The 22321-nt window shown below is 44.8% G+C and overlaps 1 long non-coding RNA gene across 1 annotated transcript; it reads right to left on the reverse strand.

Annotated features, from left to right (window-relative positions):
- Nucleotides 1-19837: 19837 nt before the first annotated feature.
- Nucleotides 19838-21278, reverse strand: LOC121482026. Its single transcript, XR_005985488.1, has 2 exons — nt 20977-21278; nt 19838-20373 (listed from the first exon to the last, which is right to left on the reverse strand). It is a non-coding gene; the product is annotated as an uncharacterized LOC121482026 (long non-coding RNA).
- Nucleotides 21279-22321: the final 1043 nt, after the last annotated feature.

Below are 22321 nucleotides of genomic sequence, written 5' to 3' on the forward strand. Positions count from 1 at the left end.
TTCATTATCTATTGGTGGTACGAATGTGTTCTCTGGAAAAATGCCTATTTGAGTCCTCTCCCATTATAAATAGGATTATTTGTGGGTTTTTTGGTGTTGAGTTGTAGGATTTCTTTATATATTTTGGATATTAACCCATTTTTGGATATATCTTTTGCAAATATACTTTCCCTTTTGGTATGCTGTCTTTTCATTCTGTTAATGGTTTCCATTTCTGTGCAAAAGATTTTTAGTTTAATGTAGTTCTAAGCTTATTTTTGCTTCCCTTGGCTGAAGAGACAGATCCAGAAAAAAGTTGCTAAGATGGTTATCTAAGAGATAACCTATGTTTTCTTTTAGGAGTTCTATGGCTTCAGATCTCACATTTAGGTCTTTAATCTATATTTAGTTTATTTTTTGTGTATGGTGTAAAAAAGCGGTCCAGTTTCATACTTTTATATGTAGCCGTCCAGTTTTCCCAGCATCATTTATTGAAAAGACTGTCTTTTTCCCCTGTGTATTCTTGCCTCCATATAATCAAGGGTTTATTTTTTTGGCTCTATCTCGTTCTGTTGATTTATGTGTCTATTTTTGTGCCAGTACCATGCTTAACATAGCTATTACCATAGCTATGTACTATAGCTTGAAATCTGGAATTGTGTTATTCTTTCTATATATCTTTATGTTTAAAATTTTCCATTAAGGGAAAGTTGGAAGAAAAAAACCCTATAAAACCAAAAGTATCAAAATAACAACATAAATTTAACAACATAAATTTAATAAAGGATCATGCCTTATGAAAAATAAGGCAGATCATGCTCTCAGGGTGAACAGTTGGATGCCAACTCTTGCCGCTGTCTTAATTTTCATGTGCAGCATGGCCACTGAATGTAGAGCTGTGAGAAGACTCAATTCTCCAACCACTTTCTCCCCTTAAACTATCGTCAAACTTTTCATGGAGCAGGATGATATTGTTTGTCCTTCTCTTAACTTGATGCCAACATTGACATATGAAATCTGCTGGGTTTTTAAAATTTTGTTTTTATTGAAGTTCGGTTTGCCAACATATAATATAAACCCCAGTGCTCATCCCATCAAGTGCCCTCCTCAGTGCCTGTCCCCCAGTTACTCCAGTTCTCCACCCACCTCCTCTTCTGCAACCCTTTGTTCGTTTGTTTCCCAGAGTTTAGAGTCTCTCCTGGGTTGTCTTCCCCTCTAATTTTTCCTGTTCATTTCCCTTTCCTTTCCCTTATAGTCCCTTTCACCTATTTCTTATATTCCCCATATGAGTGAAACCGTATGATGATTGACCTTCTCCGATTGACTTACTTCACTCAACATAATACCCTCCAGTTGCATCCATGTTGAAACAAATGGTGGGTATTCATCCTTTCTGATGGCTGAGTAATATTCTGTTGTATATATATCAAATCTTCTTTATCCATTCATCTGTCGAAGGGCATTGTGGCTCCTTCCACAGTTAAGCTATTGTGGACATTGCTGCTATAAACATTGGGGTGCAGGTGTCCCAGCATTTCGCTACATCTGTATCTTTGGGGTAAATACCCAAGTAGTGCAATTCCTGGGTCATAGGGTAGCTCTATTTTTAACTTTTTTTTTTTAAAGATTTATTTATTTATTTGTGATAGACATAGGAGAGAGAGAGAGGCAGAGTCACAGGCAGAGGGAGAGGCAGGCTCCACGCCGGGAGCCCGACGCGGGACTTGATCCCGGGACTCCAGGATCGTGCCCTGGGCCAAAGGCAGGCGCTAAACCGCTGAGCCACCCAGGGAGCCCCTATTTTTAACTTTTTAAGGAACTCCACACTGTTTTCCTGTACCAGTTCACATTCCCACCAACAGTGCAAGAGGGCTCCCCCTTCTCCATATCCTCCCCAACATTTGCTGTTTCCTGACTTGTTAATTTTTGCCATTCTCACTGGTGTGAGGTGGGATCTCATTGTGGTTTTGATTTGCATTTCCCTGATGGCAAGTGATATGGAGCATTTTTCTTGGGTGTTGAATTTAATCAGTTCTTTACAGATTTTGGATACTAGCCCTTTATCTGATAATGTTATTTGCAAAAATCTCCTATTCTGTAGGTTGTCTTTTAATTTTGTTGACTGTTTCTTTTGCTGTGCGGAAGCTGTTTATCCAGATTAAGTCCCAATAGTTCATTTTTGCTTTTGTTTCCCTTCCCTTCATAGATGTATCTTGCAAGAAGTTGCTGTAGCCAAGTTCAAAAAGAGTGTTGCCTGTGTTCTTCTCTAGGATTTTGATGGAATCTTGTCTCACATTTAGATCTTTCAACCATTTTGAGTGTATCTCTGTGTATGGTATAAGAGAATGGTCCAGTTTCACTCTTCTGCACATGGCTGTCCAATTTTCCCAACACATTTATTGAAGAGACTGTCCTTTATCCAGTGTATTCCTTCATGCTTTGTGAAATATGAGTTGACTACAGAGTTGAGGGCCCATTTCTGGGTTCTCTATTCTGTTCCATTGACCTATGTGTCTCTTTTTATGCTAGTACCATACTGTCTTGATGATCACAGCTTTGTAGTACAGCTTGAAATCTGGCAATTTGATGCCCCTGGTATTGGTTTTATATATATATATAATATATGATAAAATACAGAATAAAATATATAATATAATATTATATCATACATAATTATATCAATATACTATTAACATATCAATATTAAATTATTATATCATTAATATATTAATATTATAATAGTATGATTAATTATATTATAATTAATATATTAATATATTATATAATTAATGTGTTAATATCGATATTATTAGTTATAATATAATTAATATTATATATTATATATTATATATTTTAGGTATTGTTTCTTCTTAATATTATATTATATTAATGTATTATATTAATATATTAGATACTATATTAATGTTATAATATTATATTAATATGTTATATAATATATTAATATTATAATAGTATATTAATATATAATATAATATAATATAATATATTAATATAATTCTTCTTTAAACGTTTGATAGAATTCCCCTGAGAAGCCATCTGGCCCTGGACTTTTGTGTCTCGGGAGGTTTTGATGACTGCTTCAATTTCCTCCCTGGTTATTGGCCTGTTCAGGTTTTCTATTTTGTCCTGTTCCAGTTTTGGTAATTTGTGGTTTTCCAGAAATGCATCCATATCTTCTAGATTGCCTAATTTATTGGTGTATAGCTGCTCATAATATGTTTTTTAAATCGTTTGTATTTCCTTGGTATTGGTTGTGATTTCTCCTCTCTCGTTCATGCTTTTATTAATTTGAGTCTTTTTTCTTTTTAATGAGGTTGGCTAGAGGTTTATATATCTTACTAATTCTTTCAAAGAGCCAACTCCTGGTTTTGTTGATCTGTTCTATGGTTCTTCTAGTCTTTATTTCATTGAGTTCTGCTTGATTCTTTATTCTCTCTCTTTTTCTGCTTTGTGTAGGTTTTGCTTGCTGTTCTTTCTCCAGTTCCTTTAGATGCAAGGTTAGCTTGTGTATTTGAGTTATTTCCAATTTTTTGAGGGATGCTTGTATTGAGATGTATTTCTCTCTTAGGACTGCTTTTGCTGTATCCCAAAGATTTTGAATGGCTGTATCTTCATTTTCATTAGTTTCTGTGACTGTTTTTAATTCTTCTCTAATTTCCTGGTTGACCCATTCATCATTTAGTAGGATGCTCTTTAACCTCCATGTGTTTGAATTTCTTCCAAATTTCTTCTTGTGATTGAGTTCTAGTTTCAAAGCATTGTGACCTGAAATATGCAGGGGACAATCCAAATCTTTTGGTATCAGATGAGAGCTTATTTGTGACCCAGTAGGTGGTCTATTCTGGAGAAAGTTCCATGTGCACTTGAGAAGAATATGTATTCAGTTGCGTTTGGATGCAAAGTTCTGTATATATCTGTGAAATCTATTCGGTCTGGTGTATCATTTAAGGCCCTTGTTTCTTTGATGATGTTCTGCTTAGAAGATCTGTCATTTAATGAAAGTGGTGTCTGTTGAAGTCTCCTACTATTAGTGTATTTTTATCTAAGTATGTCTTTACTTTGGTTATTAATTGATTGATACACTTGGTAGCTCCCACATTAGGGGCATACATATTCATGACTGTTAGGTCTTCTTGTTGGATAAACCCTTTAAGTATGACATAGTTCCCTCTTCATCTCTTACTACAGTCTTTGGGATAAACTTTAATTTATCTGATAAGAGGATTGCTACCCCAGCTTTCTTTTTGTTATCGTAATACCTATTCAGTCCCTGTTTTTGTGGATTATTTCTTTGGGCTTCCTCTTTCTTTTACAGAGTCCCCCTTAATATTTCTTGTAGAGCTCATTTGGTGGTCACATACTCTTTCAGTTTCTGCCTATCCTGGAAGGTCTTTATCTCTCCTTCTGTTCTGAATGAGAGCCTTGCTGGATAAAGTATTCTTGGCTGCATGTTCTTCTCATTGATTACCCTGAATATATCCTGCCAGCCCTTTCTGGCCTGCCAGGTCTCTGTTGAGAGATCTGCTGTTAATCTGATGCTTCTCCCCATATAAGTTAAGAATCTCCTGTCTTGTGCGGCTTTAAGAATTTTCTCTTCATCATTGAAATTTGCAAGTTTCACTATTAAATGTCGAGGTGTTGATGGTTTTTATTGATTTTTTTGGGGGGGGGTCCTCTCTATCTCTTGGATCTGAATGCCTGTTTCCTTCCCCAGATTAGGGAAGTTCTCAGTTATGATTTGTTCAAATATACTTTGTGGTCCTCTCTCTCTCTCTCTCTCTCTCTCAGCCTCTTCTGGAATCCCAATTAGATATATATTCTTCCTTCTCAAGCTATCATTTATTTCCCTAAGCCTTTCCTGATGGGTTCTTAATTGTTTTTCTCTTTTTTCATCAGCTTCCTTCTTTCCATCAACCTGTCTTCTATGTCACTCACTCTCTCTTCCACCTCATTAACCCTAGCAGTTAGAACATCCAGTTTGGATTGCATCTCATTTAATCTATTTTTAATTTTGGCCTGATTAGATCTCAGTTCTGGGGTAACAGTCTCTAGAGTCCTTTTTGCTTTTTTCTAGAGCCACCAGTACCTTTATAATTGTACGTCTGAATTGAAGTTTTGACATTGTATTGAAATCCAAATTCTTTAACTCTGTGGCAGAAATTACTGGTTCTTTCTTTTGTGGTGAATTCTTCCTTCTAGTCATTTTGTTCAGTGCAGAGTGGCTGTATGAGTGTGCTGAGTCAACAATATCAATCACCACCCAAGTAAAATACACACTAGATGATTTCCAAAAGGTCAGAGACCAGAAAATAAAAGAAAAACTAGAACAGAACAAAGTAAAAGGACCACTAAAGTGGAAAACAAATTTTAAAACAAAGTAGTAAAAATTAAAAGCCAAAAACCAAAAACAAAGAAGAAAAAAGAAAAAGAGAAAAAAAAAAGTAAAGAAAAGAGGAAAAAGAGAAAAAATGGGGGTGGTGGATGGTGGTGGTGAAGAATTAGTAGTGGAGAGAGAAGGTAGTCTACCTGGGGGGTCCTAGAGGGTGATCCTCTTGGTTTGGAGTGTATTTTGTTCTGTATGTTATAAGATGCTCAATCCTAAATTTATATAAACCAGCAATACTTATAGAAAGCTCCAACACTGACCACAAAAACATAAACAAGGTAAAAGACGGGGGCAGATGGGAAGGAAGAGAGAATCTAATCTCACAGAATGAACTAGCACGGTATTTCACTTGGTTCTGGGTGTATGTTGGTCATGTTTTAGAGGGTATTAACTTCCAGCATCGTAAAAAAATTAGGCAGAAACAACACAAAACACAAAACAAAAACCCATATCTCATATCTACCAAAATTATTTATCTACCAAAATTAAATTGAATATGTTGAAGGGAATCCAGAAATGAAAAACATATCTAAGACATGTATTCATAGATATTTAAAAGTCAAAAGGAAAAACTTAAAAATGAAGAGCTGGTAAAATATTATAGTTGACGTGGGAAAAGAAAAAAAATTGGAAATGTTTAGTCTGATGTAAAAACGAGCTGTATTTGGAAAACTGGACAAAAGGGTAAAAAGGAGGGGTGCCCTCTGGTTCTATACACTGTAGTTCCCTCGACTCCCCTGGAGCTTTCCAGGCTGCTGGGTCCAAGCTTGCTCTTCCCCGGTCCTTCCAGCTGGTCCCCTGGGGAGGGGCTGCTGCGCCGACTCTCAGGTGTGTGCACCTGCGGGAGCTGCCCCGCCCTGCCGGTGCCGGGCTCAGTGGGGGCTGCTGACCCCGCGAGGCCTCTGTCCCCGGTGCCCCCCGCCCGAGCACAGGGTGGACAAGCAGCACCAGCAGCACCGACACGGCCGGTCTCCAGCTCTGCAGGCGGCGCCCTGGGGTGACAGCGGCAGCTCCGAGCGCTCCTGGCCGAGGTGCTCCGGGGCCGGCGCGGGGCGCGCTGCTCTGCACAGCCTGGGGGGCCCCGGGCAGCTCAGTCCCTCCTTCCCGGGGCCCTCCCCGCTTCAGCCTGTCCAGGGGGGCGCAGGATCATCGGCTTCGTCCACTTGGGCGCCCTGGATCCGGGCCCTGTGCCGCTGCACCCACAGTCCGGGGCCACCTCTCCCGAAGGGAACGGGGCGCAGCCACCCGCATCCCGAGCCGCCCGCGGGCCCCACTGGCTTCTCCCGGATGCCCCGAGGGCAGCCCCACGTCGGGCTGCGGGTGGCGGGGGCCTCCCGGGCCTCCTCCTGCAGTGACCCCGCTGCCCTCCTGCCCTCCTGCCCGAGCTCCCTGCTCAGCACTTTCTCCTCCAGGAAAACTCCGGGGGGTGGGGGGGGCGGATTTTTAAAGTTCCCGCTTCTCCAGGGCTGCGCTTCCCTGCCCCAGAGGCTCCCCTTGCTCCACTTGGCTCGGCTACTTGCTTTATTCTTTTCTATTTTTTTATTTTATTTTATTTTATTTTTAGATTTTTCTGCCTTCCTCCCTTGTTAGAAGCAAAGACTTTTCTCTCTGTCGCCTTCCAGCTGTTCTCTCTTAAATCTCAGGTCGATTTGTAGATGTTCAGGATGTTTTGAAAGTCATCTGGGTAAGGTGGTGGGGCCAGACGAGTTGAGGACCCTACTCCTCTGCCATATTGCAGAGGAGTTGCCTTCCTCCTCCTGTTTTTTTTTTTTTCTATTTATTAAGATACAGTAATTTACTTGGTGTCAATATAATCCTAAATGGAAACAGATTCCAGCCTGATGTAGCCTACAGCATTCAGTTATAAGATGGTCAGGCATGTATAATCCAGGTGCCGACAGTGATGTTTGCCTGTTTTGCCTCCCTTCTATTGGGAGAAGTCTGATTACAGCAGACTGCCAGCTTTTTTTTTTTTTTTTTTTAAGATTTTATTGATTGATTGATTGATTGAGCATGGGGTTAGGGGCAAATGGGGAAGGGAGAGAGAATCTCCAGCAGACTCTGCAGTGAGCGCAGAGCCTAAATAGGGCTTGATCCCATGACCCCAAGATCATGACTTGAGCTGAAATCAAGAGTTGGATGCTTAACCAACTGAGCCACCCAGGTGGCTAGCACAGTACTAGCTTTAATGTTTATGTTCCCAAATTATCTTTTTGCTAAGCCTAGCAGGTTACCCAGTTCTACCCTTGGGATGAAAGCAAGTGATTCATGGGGTGAAGCTCCTGGATAACCTCTGTACAAGGGAGGGCATATAGATTCAGTCTTTTCCTCTTTTCCTCTCCATTCTCCCTGACTAAAACTGGAGGTGCAGTAGCCATCTTGCAGCTGTGAGCATAAATGTTCTATATACAAACTAGACTGAGTCAGAAGATGGAAGAAAAAGAAAAAAGGAAAGATGGAAGGAAACATATGTCCTTGACAACATCCTTGAACAGTTGCATCTGCCCTAGACTGCCTTTCTCCAGACTTCTTATTATATAGGAAAAATACTCTCATGTGCTTAAGCCAGTGTTTACTGACTTACCTTGCAAATAAATACATCCCTGAATGATTCATTCTGAATATACTAATGTTAGATGTTTAGATAATCATATGAGGCACGAATGTAGATGCAAAAATTCCTAACAAAATATTGGCAAATAGAATTTAGAAATATATAAAACGAATTACACACCATGACCAAGTGGGATTTATTCCAGGGATGCAAGGAATATCAATGGATGCAGAAAAGTCATTTAACAAAATTCAATACCCATTATGATAAAAACTCATAACTAGAGCTAGAGGGAGCTTTCTCAGTTAGATTAAGAACATCTTAAAAAAAAAAAACCTACAACCAACATCATACTTAATGGTCCCCTAATACTGGGGACAAGACAAGGATCTCTACTCTCACTACTGCTGTTCAATGCAGTACTGGAAGATCTAGCCAGGGCAATAAATCAAGAAGAGGTAATTAAAGGCATACAGATGAAAAAGGTAGAAATAAAACAATCCCTGTTTGCATTTGAAAAGATTTTCTTCGTGGAAAATCCCTGATGAAAGAAGTCAAAGAAGATCTAAATAAATGGAGAGACATTGCAGTGGTCATGTGTTGGAAGACCGCACATTGAAAAGATGTCAGTTCTCCCTCAGTTGGCTGTGCAATTCCTATCAAAATCACAGAAAAAAATTTCATAGATATAAAAAGATTATCCTAGAATTTATGTGAAGAGGCAAAGGAACTAAAATTGCTATTCCAATTCCATCTATTCTGACAGCAGTGGGTGTACTACCATACAATTCTGACATCAGCTACACAGAGCTGGACCCCACAAATTGAAGATCATGGTCCTCAAAGAGATTGCTCCCACTTCAGATGCCGGTCACAAGTGGGGCACCAGGACACTTGTACTTCAGATCAACTGGCTACAAATTGGGAGGTTCTCACAGCCTCCTCAGGCTCATTGATTCACTAGAATGACTCCTAGAACTCAGGAAAGTACTATACTTATGATTATAGTTTTATTATACAAATTAGGGATAATATAATGAAAAGACACACAGGACACAGTCTGGGAGGGAATGCAGAGCCTCTGTGCTGTCTCCCTGTGGAATCAGGGTACTCTCTTGCTACACTGATTTGCGTACCATTCAGGAAGCTCCATTGAGCTTCAGTGGCCATAGTTTTCTTTTGGTGTCATTATGTATTGAATCACCGGGCGTGTGGATGAACACAATCTCTGGCTCCCCCTGCTTCCACCAAGGGCAGATTTTGGGCTGATATCATTTGCTCAAAACCCCAGACTCTGATCACATGGTTGGTCTTTTTGGTGACCAGCCTTTATCCTGAGTCGTTTTATCTCTTAGGATAAACTCAGATGAGATCCAAGGGGCTTGTGGATAACAGACATTCGTATTACTTTGGAAATATCATGGATTTACTCTCTCTTCTAGGAATGAGAAACAGATGCCAGTCAAACTCTTTAGTATATTATACTATATTATGTAATATAGTATCCATTTCTTTATGTATATTATATAATAACTAAAATTATTTTGAAAAAGAAGAATAAAGAAGGAACTACTTTATCTGTTTTCAAGACATATAGCTACTATGGAGTATTGGTGATGAGATAGACACATGGATCAATGGAACAAAATAGAGAACCCAGAAAGAGACCCGTCCATTCAAGTGTGGCCATGGAGGTATTTAATATTAATCTACACATGTGAAAAAATGACAAAGAGCTACACACATATATTGTACCAATGCCGGGGTCTGGTTTTATACTGTGTCATAGTTATGCGAGATGCTAGCGTTGGGGAAACTGGGTGAAGGATACACGGGATCTCTCTCTGCTATCTTGCAACTTCCTGTGAATTTGCCATTATTTCAAGGTTGAAAGTAAAGAAAAAAATGGGAACAAAATAAAGATTTCTCCAGAAAAACAAATTATAATAAAGGATATGGACTGCCTTGTGCACCTCTGTATACTTTACACACCTCAAAAGCCCAAGCCCAATTTGAGAATCACAGAGATGGAGAGGCTGGGCTTGAGTCCTCCCATGAGCAAATGTTGCCTGCTTGCCCTAAGTGGACACCGATGGTCTGCAAAGTTTGTCCCAGAGGAGGGCTCCAACTAGTCAAAAAAGGTGCAAGTCATATAACATCCCTTGCTCTGTCTCTCATTCTCCTCAGCTTCTCCCATGCACTTGAGTGCATTCTGCATCAGAGGCAGTGGGCACTTAGGAAGAGGTTGGGGGCCTTTTCCTTGGAGAAACAGACTATAAGACAGAATAAGTGCTGTGGATCTCGCAGCAGAGGAGCTGGCCCACCTGGCAGACCTGAGGAGGCTTCCTGGATGGAGGGATCTTGAACCGGGTCTAGAGTTGACCTGGAAACAGTGAGGCCAAGTGGAGGATGTGGGTCAGACACAGGGAACAGCTTGTGCCAAGGCCTGTAAGGGAGGCTTGGTAGATAAGGCCTGGGGCTGGCTAGGAGCCTAGGAGTGCAGGTGGAAGATGCAGAGGCAGGTGGGAGCTGGGCCACCAAGGGCCTGCGCATTAATATAAAGTATCCAGAATTTATTCTAGAATCTCAGGAGGCAGTGAAGGGCAGGAGAGTAGCACTGTCAGAATAACATTTTAGAAAAATCTCCCTGGGGAAGAGGAGAGGGCAGATGGGAGGGGAAAGGCCAGGGTCCAGTCAGAAGGGCAAGGCAGATGAGGGGTGGGAGGTGAGGATGACAGGCTACAGGCACAGGGAACACGATTCAGAGGGAGGCGGTCTTGAGGGGCAAAGTTAGACACAATGTGGCTGTAATGGTTTCAGAGCCCAAGCAGGCCCCCTCCAACAATCCCTGGAACACAGCTTCCTCACGGCTGCCAAATTGTCCTCGCCTGGACCCTGGGGCAGGGTGGGGCCAACTCCGGGGCGACCTCGTAGCATTCTCAGAGATGAGATGCTTGAGCCAAGAGCCTGGTCATGGCTTGGGAATGTCTTCATTCCTGTAGATGACTTGCACCAGTGTCAGAATTTTAGAATGGGTATGTCAAGGTGTTCACTGCAGGGACCTCGCTCCGCTCAGGGAGTTGTAACTGCAATTGGTTAAGACCTCAGGCATAGGTCCCATACAAGTTGCTTTCCTCCAAAGGTGTCTACATTTGTGTGTCTATAAAAGTCAATCAATTCAAAATATCTACCTTGTTCAAGTTGGGCTTTTCCCCCACTTGTAGAATTTTGGGCAACAGGCAACACTTTATTATGTTACAGACTATCATGTATTAAGGGTGGCTCATAGAGTATTGTCTGTGCCCTTCCAGACTGAGGACTCCTTGCAGTCAGGGGCCTGCTGTATCTTCCTCTATGTGTGCCCCCAGCATCTGGGGCTAGCCCGCTCAGTGCTTGCTGATTGCTGATCTGGAGATTTCACTGTGTGGGGACAAAAATCTCTTCCAACAGTCTTCTTCTCTGTACGTACAGGCAGGATGTGTTGGGGTCTAATTAGGCTGCAAAAAACACCTCCCTGCTTCATGTTTATGGTGGGATTTACATAAACTTTATATATATAAATATATAAATATACATACACATATACACAGAATTTGCATAAGAAACTATATATGATGTACACAGGATAGTGTTGGGAATGCTAACACTGCCTTGCCCCTCAGCATTTCTGTTGCCCCCGACCTTTCCTGGTTCAAATAGATGAGCTCTCTGCTTTCATTATTTCCAGGGATGGGTCAAATTCTTGGCTTCTGACATTTGAAAGCCAGACCTGTTTATAGCCAGTACACTGAGGGCAGTGCCTCATGAGTTAGCCTACAGCCGGTCTTCCTCCTATCAGATCATCAGATCATAAAGCTACTCTTAGGGCGGGATTGTGGAGACTCAAAGAGAAAGTGAACACAAATTAGATTAGGTTCTGAGAGAGCCCCTGGCCCTGCTGTCCAGACCAATCCCTGGGGGCAGGGAGGGTGACAGATATTCCCAGCCAGGTCTGGAAGAATCTGAGAGCAGAGTACACTTTGCCCGGAGTCACCCCGGCAGTCACGCACAGGGCAGGGGAAACTCTGCTGTCCTGTTTGGGCAGTGGCCTAAGGAAACTGCAGAAGGATACCCATGGCCCCAACATGGAGGGACAGTCAAAAAGATTCCTACATCTGTCCCCCTGCCTGAGAGGACCTCCAATATGAGGTATCCTAAAACCTCAGTCATGCAGGATGTTGGATATTTCTCTCAAGCCCTAGACCAGACCTGGGATGCAGCCGTGTGGGTGACACGGGACCCAGGCTGGAGAGAGAAGGGAAAGGCACACTATGGTGTACAATTGGCCAGAAGACAAATGTGAGGACCAGAGCTTTCTACGTCTGGAAATGAGGATAGAGCCAGGAATGACCTCCTGGTGAAATAAGGCTCTGAGAGAGAAGAGTAAAGGAAGTTCTCGTACTGCCCAGACTGTGGATTGAGCTCTGTCCCTGCTACCTATGAATGTGCATATATTCAGCCATTTTTTATTTAAGCCAACATTGTGTTTTAGAGGCAGAGGCCATTGAATTGGACATTGTCAGATGTTTACTTAGAATGAACAAAAACTGTTATTATGTTCTGTGTCCCCATCCGTAAAATATAAAATGCAAGAAACATGATTTCATGGCAAGAGTGATGCTGGCCACCTGCGATCTGTGACTGTGCATCACTGTCTGCTCTGCCACACCCAACACCCGCAGGCCCGCCAGTCAGAGCTCAGCCATTCCCTCAGTGCTTCTACCAGCTTCTACCAGCTCTCAGGGGCCAGGAACTAGGCTGGGGCAGTAGAAACTGGCTCTAGAAGCAATGCAGGTCAGCAGGAAATAAGTGAATGAAGCAAGGCCAGTGACATAAAACCATAAGCAAATGTAGTATACTTAATGCAGCAAATGTCAGTTAAACAGAGATAGGAAGTGACAAGAGTGGGACATAAGTGATGACAGAAGGGCAGGCAACTTTGAATGCAGCTTGCCCTCTTATGAGACACCAGCTCCAGGCTGGTCTTCAGCCATTGGTGCAGGGGCAACGTTCTAGCATGTATTTGCTGGATGTTTGATCCGTGCTTCATGGAAAGTGTCAGGAGTCAGAACTAACCAGACCCAGTTCCTCCCCAGCACCATCCCCCCAGCCCCACCAGGAGTGTCACTTGGGGACTGTGGTTCTCAAATGGAGCATGGCCTCCGCTCAAAGGCAACCACAACCTGTGTAGGAGTTTGTCATTTCTCAACTCACAGTCTGAGAAAGAAATGGTTCTTCCCCACAAAGAAGTACAACTCTGGTCACCACCAGGCTAGGAGGAATACAGTGGGTGCATCCCCACTCACTGTCAGAATTAAGAATTGAGTCCTAAAGTGTACCCCCCCCCCCAAATCACAGATTGATTTTGGAAGACACCAGGCATATGAGAAAGGTGGGCACAGAGAAGTGCAGAAGAAAGTTACTCAGCCCTGCCTGAGTCAGATGGTTCAAGGAAGGCTCGCAAGAGGAGATGACATGTGAGCTGGGTCTGAAGGGCGAGTAGGGGTTGCCAGGTAGCAGGGAAGACACGAGGGGAGAAGAACTGGGCATGGCAGCAAGTGCGCATAGGTTTTGAGGAAGCATATGTTCAAAGCTGCAGCACACATGGGGGCTGCCTGGACAAGGGTGACATGAGTTGGGCAGCCCTGCTCCACCCCGGTGCTTGCTTGCAGCCACAAGGATGCTCAGGGAGTAAAAGGCTTAGCTGGGCCACAATTAGGTTTCAGTATTTATGATGAACTCAAGTACAATAGGTAAGAGAAAAAGATGAGAAGAGAAAAATTCATCATAAAGAAAGAAGGAGGAGGGGAGCACCTGGGTGGCTCAATTGGTTAAGTGTCTGCCTTTGGCTCAGGCATGATATCAGGGTCCTGGGATCAAGCCCTGCATCAGGCTCCCCGCTCAACAAGGAGTGTGCTTCTCCCTCTGCCTCTGCCCCTCCCCACTAATGCCCTCTCTCTCAAATAAATAAATAAAATCTTAAAAAAAAACAAACAAAAAAGAAGGAGGAATCTGGCATAAGGGGAGAAGTGACTCTGGGTGGAGTACTAGTTGCTTCACATCCTCACCGACATTTGGTGTGGTCAGTCTTTTAAATTTTAGCCATTTGTGTGTGTGTGTGTGTGTGTGTGCTTGTGTGTATTGTTAGCTCATTTTGGTTTTAATTTACATTTCCCTAAAGTCTAATGAAGTTTAGCATCCTCTCATGTGCATTTTGCCATTTTTGATGAAGGGTCTCTTCGAATCATTTGCCTGGCTTTGTGTTGTTTGTTAAAACAGATTGTTTGGGACGCCTGCGTGGCTCAGCAGTTGAGTGTCTGTCTTCAGCCCAGAGTGTGATCCCGGAGTCCCAGGATCGAGTCCTACATCAGGCTCCGTGTAGAGGGAGCCTCTCTCTCTACCTATGTCTCTGCCTCTCTCTCTTTTTATTTATCTCTCATAAACAAATAACATCTTAAAACAAAACAAGTTGTTCACCTTTTCGTTACTGAGCTACAACAGCTGTTTATATACTCTTGATATAAGTCCTTTGCTTGTGTCATGAGTAGTTTTTTCTCATTGGAAAACCTCATCATGGTCTCTTTGAAAGAGCAGACTTTTTAAATGTTGAAGAAGTCCCATTTATCACTTCTTTTTTAAAATATTTTTATTTTTATTTTTTTTAATGATAGTCACAGAGAGAGAGGCAGAGACACAGGCAGAGGGAGAGGCAGGCTCCATGCACCGGGAGCCCGATGTGGGATTCGATCCCTGGTCTCCAGGATCACGCCCTGGGCTAAAGGCAGGCGCCAAACCGCTGCGCCACCCAGGGATCCCCCATTTATCACTTTTTGATGACAGCTTAATTTTCAAAATATAGATATGCCAAAATTTAGAAATTTTAAAAAAGATTTTATTTATTAATTCATGAGAGATGCAGAGAGAGAGGCAGAGACACAGGCAGAGGGAGAAGAAAACTCCCTATGGGGAAGCCTGATGCGGGACTCCCGTAACCCCAGGATCACAACCTGAGCCAAAGGCAGATGCTCAACCACTGAGCCATCTAGTAGGTTCCCTCCAAATTTAAAAATGTGCTTATTTAACCAATCCATATTTGGACATTTAGGCTGCTTCCCACTCTTTACTGCTTTACTTGTGAGGAGTGTCACCATACTTAAACCTGTGTTCCGTGTTCTCAGGATGCCAAAGCGTGAGCGTAACTTTGGTTACATGCCCTGAAATGGCTTTCCTAAAGGGCTCCTGGTAACGTGGATGTCAACCTCAATTTCAAGTGATCATCCAGTCCTCCTAAGAGTCCAATAGCTTGTTAGTTTGTTTATAGACAAATGAAACTCTGGAAATGCCTGAAAACATACATGGGCCATTTCGTCCCTGCTCTTTGTTCGGAAACCATTTTTTTTCATAGATAATACAAAGATGATGCTGGTAAATTTCCAGCGAGCGAGCATTTCCAGAGGCTAGATAGAATCTTATTTCCAAAGGAAGTCAGCTGTGATTTATTGAAGGAGCCCTGGGCAAAGGGCTGTTTACTTTTCTGAGTCTCTATTTGCCCGTCGGTAAAGCTGGCAAAGGTCAGCCTGCTGTCGCTCACCACAAAGAGGGCCACAGGACAGATTAACCGAGAGACATTGTTCCTGGCCTTTAGGACAACATGTCTTAATAGTAACTACCATTTATGGAAGCCGGTATGCCCAGGGCCAGGAGGGCCTATGTTTCCTCTGATTCTCAATGGCAGTCTTGCCTGCTGGGTATTTGCTCCACTTGGAAGCTGCAGGCAGCGACTGACCCAAGGTCACATGACTAACGGTGACAGAGCCTGGGCCTTCTGTCTCTGAAGCCTATGATATCATTTTCTTGCTCTACTACATTTTAGCTACATCGTAGACCACACACGTGACAGCAAAACCTTAAAGATAGGAGGAGAAATACAAGCGAGTTGATTATCTAAAAAATTTTGCTTTGCTCTCGGAGACTTCATTTACTGGTGGCAAAAGAGCGTAACTGGTTCTTGCTGGAAGCTTTGTTTCCAAGAAGCCTTGGAAATATCCTGGGCCAGTTTGTGGCCCCAGTGACTGGCCTACTCTGCAGATGCTTCCTGCAGGGCCTGGTTAAATCAGATCAAGACTGGAGCTAAACATCTAGGGTGGTAGGTTTGAAAACCAGGAGACAAAGCCTGGGACAAGTCTGTCAGAAGGGCCTCTGGAAGGTCGCCCTCCCATTTCTGCAAGGATCTCCTAAATTATGGCTGGACGGGCCTGGGAAAGTGGGTCAAGGTCAGTGTTCAGTACCAGCTTGAGTACAGATTGTGAACTGCATGTCTTCAGCTTCCTTTTCTACCTTTAGTCTTGACTTCTGTGCCTTCACCAGGTACTCATGTGTCCCAATTTGCCCAGGACACTCCTGGTTTATATCTGCTGTCAGTTGTAATCATCACCCATTCCCCAACCCCTTTTGGTTTATGTTAATGCAGACGGATGAAGAGAGGCACTTCAGAGAAACTTTCACTTAACAATACGTAAGGAAATAATTAGGGCTGTCTCTCAGTAATTAGGGCTGTTATTATGATAACATACATTAGCCATGACTCTTCTGATTGTAAGTGACTTGCAACTGGCCTTAACAAAAAGATGTATTGGTTGGCGTAGCCAGACAGTTGAAGGTCCGGGGTGGGCAGAACCAAAGCCTTCCTGGCACCAAGTCCTCAAACAATATTGTTACATGTGTCTCTCTGTGTCTGTTTCTCTCTCTGTTCCCATCTCTCTGACTCTTGTGGATTCCATCTTCTAGGAAGGATTGTCCACATGGCGGGCAAGCTGGTCCCCAGGACTATAGACTCACATCCTCCCATTTTAGCAACTCTCCCGAAAAGAGGAACTTTTCTTTCCTACAGGAATACATGGCTTCATGCCTAGAGAAGGCTCTGATTGGCTCTGCCTGGGTCACGTGCTCACCCTGAGGCAGCTGTCATGGCTGGGGTGAACAGCTCCCTGGGGTATGTGCACATCATGGTGCACATCATGGCACATGGCTGCACCGAACCACATCAAATAAGGAATGAGTCTGTAAAGAAAGTAGGCCAACTAGATGAGCAGACCAAATTGACTGCATCTGCATCCATTGTATACAGCCACCGTTTACATGGTCAATTCTGACACTCCAGGGGCTTTATGTATAATAATGCTCATCATTTTCACGATATTTAAAGAGATTCACCCCCTATTACAGATGAGGCTTGAACAGTTTAAATAATATAGCCAAGGATGGAAAAGTGGTCAATGGAGGACCTGACTTCTGACACTAGATCTGTCTCTTTCTCTCAAAATATCCTGTGGCCTTTTACATGTGAAAGGGAGTGAGGATAACCTCTCAGGGGGCCCTTCTTGGACATACATCACACATGGGCTGCCCTGAAATAATGCTTCTAGAAAGACAAATCCCCTTTTGGTTCTTCCTGTAGATTCTCCTGGATTTTCCATCTCTAAGAGACAAAGCTTGCTGTCCTAGGAGGGAGGTAGGAAGTTGACCCATTCCAGCCATTGGAGATGGCCAAGTGTGGACTGAACTCCATTTAGGAACTACACTGTGCCCTGTGCCTTTGGGTAAACCTACCCTGTCTTCTCTGAGTCCCCATCGTTATATAATGATGACACAAAGTCTTACTGCTATGGAACACAGGATTCTCCAGGTAGTCACAAGAATATAAATAAAAAACTTGCTTTGTAGGATGGAATGATGATGATCATGATCATGAAAGCTTCTTAATCAATTCTTGAAGAACATAAGGAAAACACGAAGGCGGTGTTATCTTCTCTCCAAGGGAAAGGAGGACTGCCCTTTGCGTCTGAGTTCTTCGTGATTTGGAAAATCAGTCCCCAAGACCTCACAGTTGGGACGGGCACACAGCACACACGGTCTGCTTTTGTGCTTACTCTTTCTGCTCTGCCATATTGTGGTTTCCCAATCAGCATCCCAGGAGACAACTTCCTCATTTCAATTTGCATTTTTAATACCATTTCTTTTTGATCACCAATATAGTATTTGCACAAAATTTGGAAAATAAAAAAGGAATGAAAAAAGCCTCACCCCAAATTGCTCTACCCAGAGATACCAACCACATTTGGATAGCAGCTGGCACTATACTCATATACAATTCAATATCCTGCATTATTCTCTTAACAACACATTAGCGGCCTTTCCCCATCACAAAAAACTTCATAAGCGTTGTTTTGGCAAACATTTCATGCATTGCTATACTATAGTTTAGTTAATTGCACGTGGTAATAGCCCTTTGTGCAGAGGTCTGAGAATAGACTGGACAGCTGGGCCCTTGGGGTTTTCTGTGCAGAACTAGAGGGACACAGGGGTGGGGACCTGGCCCTGAAGGGGCAGAAGGAAAGGCAGCCCCAGAATACACTGCATATTTGCTTGTCTGTTCATTTTTTCCTGCCTCGATATTAAGATGACAGACATCTGTGTGATTAAAGCTTTGCTAAAATTTTAAATTATTTCCTAGACTTGAAATTCTAGGATTGAAGAATATAGGCATTTCGATGAGTCTTAATACATATCTCAAGACTGCTTTCCAGAAATTCGATTATCTGTTACACTCTCAGAAGCAAAGCATGGGTCTGTCTCTGATTTTAAGTAACATAATTAAAAAAAAAATTCACCACTTTGAGGAAAGTAGAGGCAGGAATGTTATGTTTCATTGATTTAATGAATGCTTTTTAAATTTTCTGGTACAACTGAACTTTTAAAGTATTTATTTATTTATTTATTTATGTATTTTTGAGTAATCTCTATACCCAATGTGGGGCTCGACCTCATGACCCTGAGATCAAGAGTCACATGCTCCTCTAATTGAGCCAGCCAGGCACCCCAAGATTGAACTTTTATTTTTTTTAATTTTATTTTTTTTAAAAGATTTTATTTGTTTATTTGAGAGAGAGAGAAAGACCGAGAGCATGTGCAAGCAGGGGGAGGGGCAAAGTGAGAGGGAGAAGCAGGCTCCCTGCTGAACAGGTAGCCTGATACTGGGCTGGATCCCAGTACCCCAGTATCATGATCTGAGCTGAAGGCAGATGCCCAACTGACTGAGCTACCCAGGTGCCCCAAGGCTGAATCTCCACTTTTGTGAATTATCCATTTGTGCCATGTGCCTAGTTATATTGGGATCTTTTAATGTTTTTCTTGTGAATTGTGAGAGTTCTATTTTATTTTTTAAAATATTTCCCTTGTTTCTAACACTTTAATCTTTTTATGTCAAATTTCTTTTCAAAATGGAAATACCTTTATTTTTTGTGTGTGTGATAGTGAAAACAATGGGCTATCATGGTAAAATAAAAAATCAGATACAATAGAAAATCAAAAAGAAGAAAGTAAAAATCTCCTACATTCTTACCCCTTGGACATTTTTGGAGTATGTCCTTCCAAACTTTTAACCTTATGTGTTAACAGTATTTTTTGAAGTTTAAAAAATTAAAATGTTTTTTGTATCCTCAAAGTAGCATTGTTTATTTCAAAATATCTTCCAATGCTTTTGTGTTAAAAAAAAAGCCTTTCTAATCCGGAGATCACATTAAGAATTGCCATGTTTAGAGACAGAGCTGTGTGTGTTTAGTTATGAAGGCCATATTATAGCATAATATGGAATATTTAGGAAATTAAGAGGAAAAAAAAATCACCTGTAATGCTTTAATTTCATACACGTCTATTTCCTTTGGGCATGGTCCTTTTGAATCTTGGAACATGAGTACTTGTATTTATTTTTAGTGGTTGCAAGGATAGTGCATGCAGTTTTTGATCCTCCCCTTTTCATTCACAATTATACTGTAAGCTTTATTTTCATGTTCTACATCTCTGTAATGGTTTTTTAGAACGATCCCCCTATGGCCCCTTGGGTCGCTGTGCAAGCTAGCTGACTCAATCCTGCTGACAACCATCTAAGATTCTAATTTTTTTGTCAGGTGATATTTTGAAACACCAAAGTACAGCAAAGCAGAATCTCCCACTGTTCCCTGGGAGTCAACTGGAATAGTTTGACTTCCGCTCATTTCCTCCTTTCTTCAGAGGACTGTTGGGAGAAATCGCTCTTAGGGAATGGTTAGAAAAATGACAATTATAACATTAGGAAAAGAGATCATGAGGTGAAATTGAGGTTTTAGAAGAAAGTTGCTTTAGCAACTCAGTCTGCACTGTTTAGGTTTTGATTTTGTAACTCACGAATCGGTCATGAGTTTATAATAATAATTTTGACAAAATGCTTTCCATTGGTGCAGTGCTTGGTGTTTTTTCTGGGAAGCAGTTTGGCTTATCAGCTGAGGGCTTTAGGGCAGGAAAACCTGGGTTTGGAGATCCGTTCATCTCTTGTGACCTTCAGCAAGCCTCTATCTTTCTGCAAAACAGGAGGAATAATATGCCAGGAGGGAGGACTAGTTAAGATCACCTCCTATGGGTCCTGAGCAGTGATGGGAAGAACCTGCAGGAGTAATCAGAGTTCAGGGGACCTTCCAGGCAGAGGGGAGCCAGAACCTTTTATTCCTGGCTCTCAGTTTCTCCATTGGTGGCTTGGTGTCCGGTCGGCAAAGCCCTTCCTGCTGACTCCCAGGAGCCTCCCAGGGTCCCCTGCCCTGATCTGTCCACCCTCCTCAGCTGGGCCCCCAGGAGTGCTCTCTTCAGTCCGCTCCACCTTCAGTCCCTGAGAAACCTACCAGGGCTGTGCCCTGGCCTCCGGGACAGAGAAGGCTGCGGCATCCTTCATAGCCTCTGACATGACTTGGGGGAAGGGTGTGAGTGGGATTCATACATTTTGAAAAGCTGGTTGGCAGTAACCTTATCTTCTCTTTGAATAATGATCATCAATCACTTTTTTCCCCCCTGTAGGGAAGAGAAGACAACCCTCTGTACAGTGGCTGAGATCCTGGAATGCACAATCAGAGGTTTGGTTCCAGGCCTCTATATGCCTCATCTGTAAAACGGGAATGATAATAGCACCTACCTCCTAGGGCGGTGCTGGTGGCACTTAGCCGAGTGCCAGGCACGTAGTAAGTCCTCAGTAACGTCACGTCGTTGTCATAATAATAATCATTGCCAGCACGTGGGAAGATGGAGCGCAAGGTCGGCAGGAGCTAGGAGCCAGGGACAGAGCTCGGGAGGTGTCGGAAGGTGTCCCAGAGGGCCCTGGTGGGGACCTGTGAGTCCGCCCGCCAGGAGGAGGCGGAGCGTCCAGCGCGAGGCCAGCGCCAGCGCCAGTCCCAGGCCCAGCCCCGGCCCCGGCCCCGGCCCCAGTCCCAGCCCCAGTCCCAGCCCCAGCCCCAGCCCCCAGCCCCCAGCCTCAGCCCCCGCACCAGTCCCCGCCCCGGCCCCGGCCCCAGCCCCAGCCCCAGCCCCAGTCCCAGCCCCAGCCCCAGCCCCAGCCCCAGCCCCAGCCCCAGTCCCAGTCCCAGCCCCAGCCCCAGTCCCAGTCCCAGCCCCAGCCCCAGTCCCAGTCCCAGCCCCAGTCCCAGTCCCAGCCCCCAGCCCCCAGCCTCAGCCCCCGCAGCAGTCCCCGCCCCAGCTCCGGCCCCAGCCGCAGTCCCAGTCCCAGCCCCCAGCCCCCGCCCCAGCCCCGCCCCGGCCCCGGCCCCCGCCCCCAGCCCCAGTCCCAGTCCGAGCCCCAGCCTCCGCCCCAGCCCCCCCCCCCCAGGCCCCCGCCCCGGTCCCCGCCCCGGCCCCCGCCCCCGCCCCGGCCCCGGCCCCAGCCCCAGCCCCAGTCCCAGTCCCAGCCCCAGTCCCAGCCCCCAGCCTCAGCCCCCGCACCAGTCCCCGCCCCGGCCCCTGCCCCCGCCCCAGCCCCGGCCCCGGCCCCAGCCCCAGTCCCAGTCCCAGCCCCAGGCCCCGCACCAGCCCCGGCCCCAGCCCCCAGGCCCCCGCCCCAGCCCCCGCCCCGGCCCCCGCCCCCGCCCCAGCCCCGGCCCCGGCCCCAGCCCCAGTCCCAGCCCCGGCCCCGGCCCCCGCCCCCGCCCCGGCCCCCGCCCCCGCCCGCAGCGGGGGCTCCCGGGCTCCAGGGCGCGCTCCAGGCTCCGCGCCGCGCCGCAGGGTCTGAACGCAGCGGCCTGCAGACCGGTGTCCCCCCGGGGGGGCCCGCACGTCGCTCTCGGCCCCGGGGCGGTGTCCCCGCGGCGTCCCCGCAGTCGCAGTGGCCGCAGCTCTCGCCGCGCGCGCCCCGCGTCCCCGGCCGCGTCCCCGGCACCCGCGAGGGCCCTTTAAAAGGCCGAGCCCGCCGCGGAGGGGGCGGGGGGGGCGCCGACCCAGCCCGAGGCCCGGCCCCTCCTCCCGCCCGCCCGCCCCGCCCCCGGGCCGTC

This window comes from Vulpes lagopus, chromosome 24 (assembly GCF_018345385.1).
Source record: "Vulpes lagopus strain Blue_001 chromosome 24, ASM1834538v1, whole genome shotgun sequence".
In the NCBI taxonomy this organism is placed as follows: Eukaryota; Metazoa; Chordata; class Mammalia; order Carnivora; family Canidae; genus Vulpes; species Vulpes lagopus.